This window comes from Ricinus communis, chromosome 1 (assembly GCF_019578655.1).
Source record: "Ricinus communis isolate WT05 ecotype wild-type chromosome 1, ASM1957865v1, whole genome shotgun sequence".
Lineage (NCBI taxonomy): Eukaryota > Viridiplantae > Streptophyta > Magnoliopsida > Malpighiales > Euphorbiaceae > Ricinus > Ricinus communis.
In genome coordinates this window covers 26,646,074-26,654,448 of record NC_063256.1, presented here as the reverse complement: position 1 = coordinate 26,654,448, position 8,375 = coordinate 26,646,074, and positions in this window count along the sequence as shown.

The following is an 8,375-nucleotide window of genomic DNA, read 5'->3' as shown; positions in this document are numbered from 1 at the left end:
TTTTGATTTTAATTCTTTATTTTATTATTTGCAGCCACTCCTCTACCACAGACTAGCCAGCGCCCTAATATCCTTGATGACGCACCTCTTTTCACTCTAGAGCCATAGTTAGGGCAGTATTAGCTCTTTTTCCTTTTTCATTTCTTATATTTTGTACACTGGGGACAGTGTGTCCTTCAAGTGTGGGGTGGTGATATTTACATACACTTGTTTTCGTGCTTTTATTGTTTTGTATATGAAATTTAAATCCTTTGCCATTGTATATATCGCTTTTCATTTATCCCATCTCAGTTATTTGTTTATTCTTTATGCAATTTTTTGTAAAATTTTGAAAGTTTTTCACTTTGTTTCGATGCTCTTACTGTTGACATGATTTAGAATTCCTGTTTATGTCCATATGATCGGGTAAAACCGATATTGTTCAGTCTTGCAGAAGGATGTAAGTTATTTAGTTTGAGTTTTGCAATAAGTTGCTTTGGTTTATTTAATTCTGTTTTGATGATTTTTGTTTGGAACCTACTCAAAAAGCACACTTGTGAGAAATTGAGCCTCAATTGTAAGCATACACTTTATATGCTTTTATTTATTTCTTGTTGAGAGTGCCAATTACTGTCTTTACTTTTAGAACTTGCTCAGTAATGCTTATGAGGGCCACAAGGAGAGTGTAACACTTTGGTATGATAAAGGCACTTAGGTTTTTCATTCTAGCCAAAGAGCCTTCATTCATTTATTGATTCTGTAGATAACCCCCCTCTTTCACCATTTTTTATCATATTTCATTACCACTTAGTTTTATTCTGCTTTGGGTTATGATTTTGCATGAGTTATTTTTATTGGGAATTTTTGTCTTGGGAATAGCATTGGAAACTTGTAGAAGCTTCCTTCAATCCATAAGAAATTCACTATATTATGTGAATGTTTCTTCCCATATATATTTCAAAAAAAAATAGAAAGAAAAGAAAAAAATTAATAATAAGAAGAATAAGAGGGAAGGGTGATGAAAAGAAAGAAAGTAAGTGAGCTAATTGTTTAATTGCTTTTGGGAGTTTACATTTTGACTTGATTCCTATTTCCCACCTTGGACTACTGTTCATTATTTTATCCCTTGTGATTATTGTGGCTTGTGTGCAGGTCATTTATCTCATTGCAGAACACCATAGGTTCAGCTCTTACCAAATTTACCTACCCCTACCTAATCCCCATTACAACCCTTATGAAGACCTCTTGACATGGTTGTTGACTCTCCATAACTGGTAGGAGTAGGATTTAAGAGCAAACATATAGTAAGGCAGTATTTGATGCATTGAGCGATTAAACACTACCCTTTAAACACTTTGAGTGATTTAGAGTGAATCTTGTGAAGAGTTGGTTCTGAATAAATTTTGTTAAGATAGTATTTTGTGAATCATTAGCATCTTGGTTGTGATACTTGAATTGATTGCTTCGTTTCTTTTTGCTTGACTTATGCTTGTTAAGAATATGTGCAGGGGCTCTCTAGCTTGTTTATCAATTTAAGTGTTGTTCCTTAGTGGTTTATTTTCCTTATTTTACTTTTGATTGCTTGAGGACAAGCAATGAGCTAAGTGTGGGGTTATTTGATGTGCATGGAATACACACATCTAAATGGAGTTTTTAAGGCTGATTTTATGTACATTTGGATGTGAATTGGTCCCAACACTCACCCTATGCGTTTGTTTGTGTGCATTAGGTCCAAAAGAAGCTAAAGAGTGATAAAGGGAAGAATTGGAGCAGAATTGGACATCAAAGTTGCCGAAAAAAGTAAAGTTTGCGCATAAGGAAGCTGAACACGGCCATGTTAGTTTTAACACTAGCCGTGTTCCCAACACGGGCACCAAAACGGCCGTTTTGGGTGCATTTGACAACAGAAAAAAGATGCGTTAAGGAGCACGACCACAGAAAGTAACACGGCCATCAGCACGGGTTCGTGTTCCTAACACGGCCAGGAACACCAGACCGTGTTCCTAACACGGCCATTAACACGACCATGTTCACGACAGCTGGACGAATTAATTGTCATTAGTAAATTTAGAAACCTCCGTTATTAATTTTAGTCCAGATAATAAGGAATGAAGTAGTAACTCTAGGATTTCACTTTTCCGAGGGATACGATATTTTTAATACTTGTCGTTGTGTTAGGCTGCATCGGTAGGTTAATTGCCTTAGTTGTAGTTGCATAAGCATCATATCAGTGAAATGCAAAAGAACGGGGGAGAACGTCCCAAACTCTAATTTTTCTCTCTCTAAAGGTTTTCTGAGTTGGAACTAAAGAAAAAGAAGACTTGGACCAAGGTTTAAGTCGGATTCCCTTCAAAGATTGAAGATTGGGCGAGGTTCATTGATTGTTTTCAATTTGAGCAAGAGGAACAAGAATCGATTCAATTCAAGCAAGAGGAATTAGGGTTGTTTACTCTCATCCAAGGGTGTAATCGAGTTTCTCTACCTTTACTCATTGTTGTAATTGAATTCTTGTGGGTTTTGATAATGAACATGTTTAGCTAGATTGATTAAATCCATTGAGATTTCTTTACTATGTTAGCTTAATATTATATTGTTGGATTGTTTGAGTTAGTTTTGTATTCTTCTTGCTTTTAGTATTAATAAGATAATGCATTATTCATGAGAGGTTGTGAATTGTGGTGTTTAGATTGCTTTATGTGATTGAGAAGTCCATTTGGCAATTGGAATTTTGAATAGCAAGAACTGGTTAATAATCACTTAGAGATAAGGATAATTAACTAGCCGGATTAAGAATTAACAAAGCTTAATAGAGGCGGATTAAAGCTTAATGCTAATTGAAGAATCAATCATTAGGAAGAGATTCCAACTTTAGGTTATTAGGTTTAGGAATTCGATTATCTCGAGAGAGAAACCGAATTCAGTTAAGAATTCGTCCATGGGTAGCATAATTGGAATCATCAGTCCTTTATCTTTTGTTTGATTGCCAACTAGTTTAGGTTCTCTTTGGGTTTGCTTTCTTGTCTTGGTTGCTTCATTTATCCATTTACTCCTGCATCTCCCGTAGAACTTAGCTTGTAGCTATTAGTTAGTTTAGAAATTATTCATCGTTCATTTTAGGTTAATGTAACAAAGAACAAAGGAGTAACTCTGGGCTTTCACTTTCCCGAGGAATACGACCTTGATACTCATCATTAGTGCTAGATTGCATCGATACGTATACTACCTTAGATTGTAGTTGCATAGATAGCAATCATCAGTAGCCACTCTACTAATACTTATACTAGAGAAGCCCTAGATTAAAGCTTTTTTATGATCCGATGAGTGCATCAACAGTTCTTAGATGTCAGTTGTCTTCTTTTCTTTCTTCAGTTATTCTAATAACCCATTATCCTCTTCAATAGCTTTCTTGACTTGCTTTATTTCTTGAATCCCCATGTCTTTACCTATTCTCTCGGCTTCTTTGTTAGAGATTTCGTCTGCCCAAATATCCTTTATCCCAGTGTCTTGGACCTCACACTCATCCTTAAAGCTGTATTAGATATCAGTGGCCATGACCAACTTCTTTTCTCCCTCCTTCTAAACCTCCAAAAGACAAGGCTCACAAACTGCTTGCTCATTATCTGACCCCAACCGCTTGGCACAATATCCTCAATTCGAATATCGGCCGAAGGTGGCCTCGAATAAGGACCCTTGAAATTAGACTTGCCTGAAAGCTGCCCTAACAGGTCTTCACATTCGTACTGAGGAAGTTGCTCAACTTGCCATTTCCCACGGTTAATCAAGTCTTGAACCTCGTGCTTGAGATGGTTGCCCTGGTTCATTACATGCCCGAATGTCTGGTAATAATCGCAATACTAACCATTGTGAAGTTTAAGACTACTCTTAGGCGATTAGGGCTTGAGTTTTCCCTCCATTTTAAGTGATGGAACACTACAGATAATGATGCCCCTAGCTCAGTGAAGGTTCTTTGTTTGCTATCTAGTATCGGCTATGGCTTTGGCTTGGTTGAAAAGATACGTCTTCGAAAGAGTTTATGACCTCCTCTTTATTGAAGTCAAGGGTGATCATGGACACTTGGTTTGGTGGCGGTATGTTACTGTTGTTTAGGAGGGGGTTTCTTCTGGTACTGGGTTGGCTAGTCTTCTGACATCAATAAGGTCTTGAATTTCATGTTTCAGTCAGATGTAGTTGTTTTTCTAGTGGTCAGGTGCTTGGTGGAACTTGCAGTAGCTGTTGGGTTTGTAGCCAAGTGTATTTATGTTAGGTAGGTTTTTGAGGGTGGTTGGTTGGAGTATGCCATTCTGCACTAACCTCTCAAAGATTTTTGAGAAAGGTTCCTTGAAGTTAGAGAACTTTCTCGGTTGCTGGACAGCATTCACATCCAAAGTCCTACTCCTTCCAGCCTAATAATTTGGCCTTCTGCCAGTTTGCACATTCTTCCTTTTGTCATTTTCAATTTCCTCAACTTGAAGCCCATCATCATACAGGTCCATGAAAGTCTTTGAGTTCATCATCTGAAGCCTTTCGACCCAACTAGGAAAAATATTTTAGACCACCCTATGAACTTGGTCCTTTTTAGAATGCTTGTTATCAACCTAGCCTTATTTCTCCACTTGGATAAGAAGTCAGAGAAATACTCATTCGCTTTCTGCTTAGTGGACTCAAGATCTCTAATTGAGACTTCCAATTGAGTTTTATAGTCAAATTTCTTAACAAATGAATTATATAGATCATGCCATTTAGCTTTGGTGGATTTTTTTAGAGCATGATACCAGTTTACAACAGGTCCCTCTAGAGACAACATAAATAGTTTGACAATTTGGGTCCTACTCAATTGTGTAGTCCCCATAACATACTACTTTAGATGAACCTTCAAATCACCAGTCTCATTGAACTTGTTCATCTCAAGCATCTTGAACTTTGCAAGCAACTTGTCTTCACCCATCAACACTAATTCCTTGAAATCATAGGTCGGGTCTAACCCTTTGATTTTTAGCATACCTTACATCTTGTCAATCCTAGCACTTAAGCCACTTACAACTTCATTAGTGGCAAGGACTGTCTCCCTTTTAGCTTGGTCCAGCACATACTCGTCATAATTCTAGAAATTTCAAGGCACTCCCCTTCTAGTAGGTTCTTTAGTATTGGCATTGGCAACAATAGTTGCAGTAGTAGTCTCAGTTACAACTGCAATTGGGTCAATAGCAACAAGGGGATTAGCTGGTATATTCTTAAAGATTTCAACATTCTGTTTGTTAGCTCTTTCATTGGCCATTTCAAATGTAACTTCACTTTCGCTTGTAGAAGCTTGATGCTTGGCTTTTTAAGGAGCTCTAACACAGTCCGAATTCCCAGTGAGATTGGTATCCTCTCCAGCCTTTCACTATCTTGTCTCCTTCAACTCAAAGTAGTGTCTATATGGCTAAAAATAAAAGGGTTAGTATGATGCATGTAATGCATGATACACGTGCTTTGCATAAAGACAGAAAAGAAAAGGGTTAGCACATGCATTAGTATACAAAGCATCCTTCCAATCTTATTACTCCTGCACATGGTTCATGGTGAGTTTTTTCCCCTAGATTTTGGGTCTGGGCTTTTTATCAACAGGGGATAGTAGGCCTGAAGCGCATGCCATAAACTCTCAAAGTAGAATAAAGCAGACAAGTAAATATTTCCAATATAAGTATAAAGCCTGCATATTTTTGGCATGGGGCCTAATTCTACATATTCTTGGGGCAAGGCTTTTCAATATGTAGCCTAAAGTACTTACAAAGAGAAACATCTCAAATAGCAAGCAGTAGGATTCCTAAGGAAGATTACTACTATCGTTACCATGGGTTGAGTCTTAAGTAAGGGTAAAAGGCTCCCACATGTAAAAAAATATTCTTCCTTGGCTCGTCTCCCCACTCAAGGGTCCATGCGAAGAAGGAAATTCACTTATTAATTGTGAGTGATGGTTGGCCAGTATCACAGATCCAAAGTTCCTGTGGAACTAAAGTACCACTAACCCACGTCATCGGGGCTATATGGACCAAAGTGCACATTGTGTAATTATGGTATAGTGATGCAAGAACCACTCGTTAAATAATAAAATTAAAGACAAACATATACTAGAATCAGCTTTTCTTATTACCTAGTGGAGTTGCCACTGTGGGCGGCGGTTTCGAGCGCACACCCAAGTGTCTTTAGTGACTACGACACTGTGAGGCTTTTCAACCTAATCGGAAACATGCTAACTAGTCACAGAGACTAGTGTAGAGATAGGAGTCACCACCGAGGTAATTGACCAAGACACTTTTACTAATGAGTAACATTTCTCGAGTCCATAAGGAAGCTTACGTCACAAATCTAGAGATGGATCCGGAAGCCAATTTCCTATTTGTGTATATTTGTCTTTAATATTATTGCTTAACGCGTTATTCCTTACACATCAAGAACTACATGTGAGGTCCACCCGAGTCTAGCCCATTTTATTAAAACCCAATACATACTTAGAGTTATTAAACTAACTTACTAATTATGTAAAAAGCCATTTAGTTTAGCCTAATTACAAATTATGCTTGGAGTTTCAACCTTTAAGCCTAATGGACTACTTCTTATATAAAGGCCCAAATTATTAAGTGATCTTAGATCTAAATATGGCCTAATTAATTTAATTAAAGCACGGTAGAGGTCCAATAAGTCTATGTTGATTTTAGAGTTTAAGCCTAATTACCATTAATTTACTTAGTAGAATATAATTTTCATGCCACATCCAATTTTAAAGCCTATGTCTATATTTCCAACTTTAATTAGACAATCATACAGTCATATATTTATCATCCATCCAAAATAAGGAAAAAAACAAAGTGTAGAAAGTAAATCTAGCTATTAAAATATGGCTACAACTAAGAAAATTGGAAGAAAACCTCTAAAACCAAGTTACAGTATATAAAATCGCCAAAAAATACATCAGAAACTCGAAAATTAGCCTAAAATCATGCACAGCCAATCAGCTCAACACAAATCCGAATTGGCTCTGCCTTGAGCCAATCAGCTCTGGGGGACTTCGGGTGGTTTTCCTGCAATTTTCCTCAATTACTCACGCTAGAGCACATGCACAAAAGGTAAAAATTCAATTATAATGTGTAAAATTAATATAAAAAATGAAATATAACATGAAAACCCTAAAATCCTAAAACTAGACTTACAGTAAACAAATATGAAATTCTAAGGCAGATCCCAAATTTTAATTATACAATCTTAAAATCTACTGGGAATATAAATCACTAATATTTACTGATCATATTTAAGATCCAATAAAATTATATTATCATATTCAAAACCTTATGTGGTCTTAATATCATATTCAAAATTCAATAAAACTAGTAGATTCATATTATCAGATTCAATGCCCAATAATTTGTAAGCATGTTAATTCACAAGGAATCCTATTCTAATTGTTTAAAACACATAAAAGAAACAATAAACCAAAAGAAGACCTGATAATGTTTCTAAAACATAAAGTAAAAGAATCAGTTTGTAAAGATCGAGATGTTGATGTTGTTGATGTAGGGGAACTCTCAGGTTGTCACCATTGGTTATTATTGTACAAGTCTCAAAAGATGAGGAAGCTGTTGAATCAGAAATTGGTTAGGAATCCAGTTCTACTTTGGGCTTTCAGAAAAACTTTTATCGTTCTTCAATGGGTTTCCTAATTTGGAGATCTTTCTTAATGGCTTGCTAAAAGCTAATTCTTTGTATATATCAATGTTGTTAAAAAACTTTTGAGAAATATTGCTAACACTATACTTAGGGTATATCAATCCATTTATAGCAATAGGTTTAGAAAACCCTAGGAAATACAGATAATTATTCAATTATTTGAAGAAAATAAACTGTGATTATCCCTTTTCTTTATCAGATTAATATCAAATAAGAAGGATTAAATCTTTTATATTCAAATAATTATCATTAAAAATATTTAAAAATTCCAACAATTATCTTAAATACCTTTTAGAAAGTATTTTAACCAATTTTTAAAATTTTAGGTCGAAAATATATATGAAATAACATCATATTCGAAAAAAGGCCAGTTAGCACTGTGTCAAGCGAATTAGTTTTGCACAGAGCCGATTAGCTCAAAGGGGCAAAAGTTTCAAAAATATTGGCGATTTAGTCCCTGAACTTGTGAAAACTGTTGTTTTACCCCTCAAACTTTATTTTTCTGTCAATTGAGTCCAAATTGATTCTGAAAAAGTAATTTTAAATCTAATTATTCACATCCTTCACTTAGATTTGCCCCTCCTCAATCTTCGAGACATGAGAAAGGCAGTAACTTTCATCATCAGATTTTCTGTAATTCCCTCAACATCTAGATCCGAAAAATGGGTGCTGACAGTTGCCCTCGGTTTGTC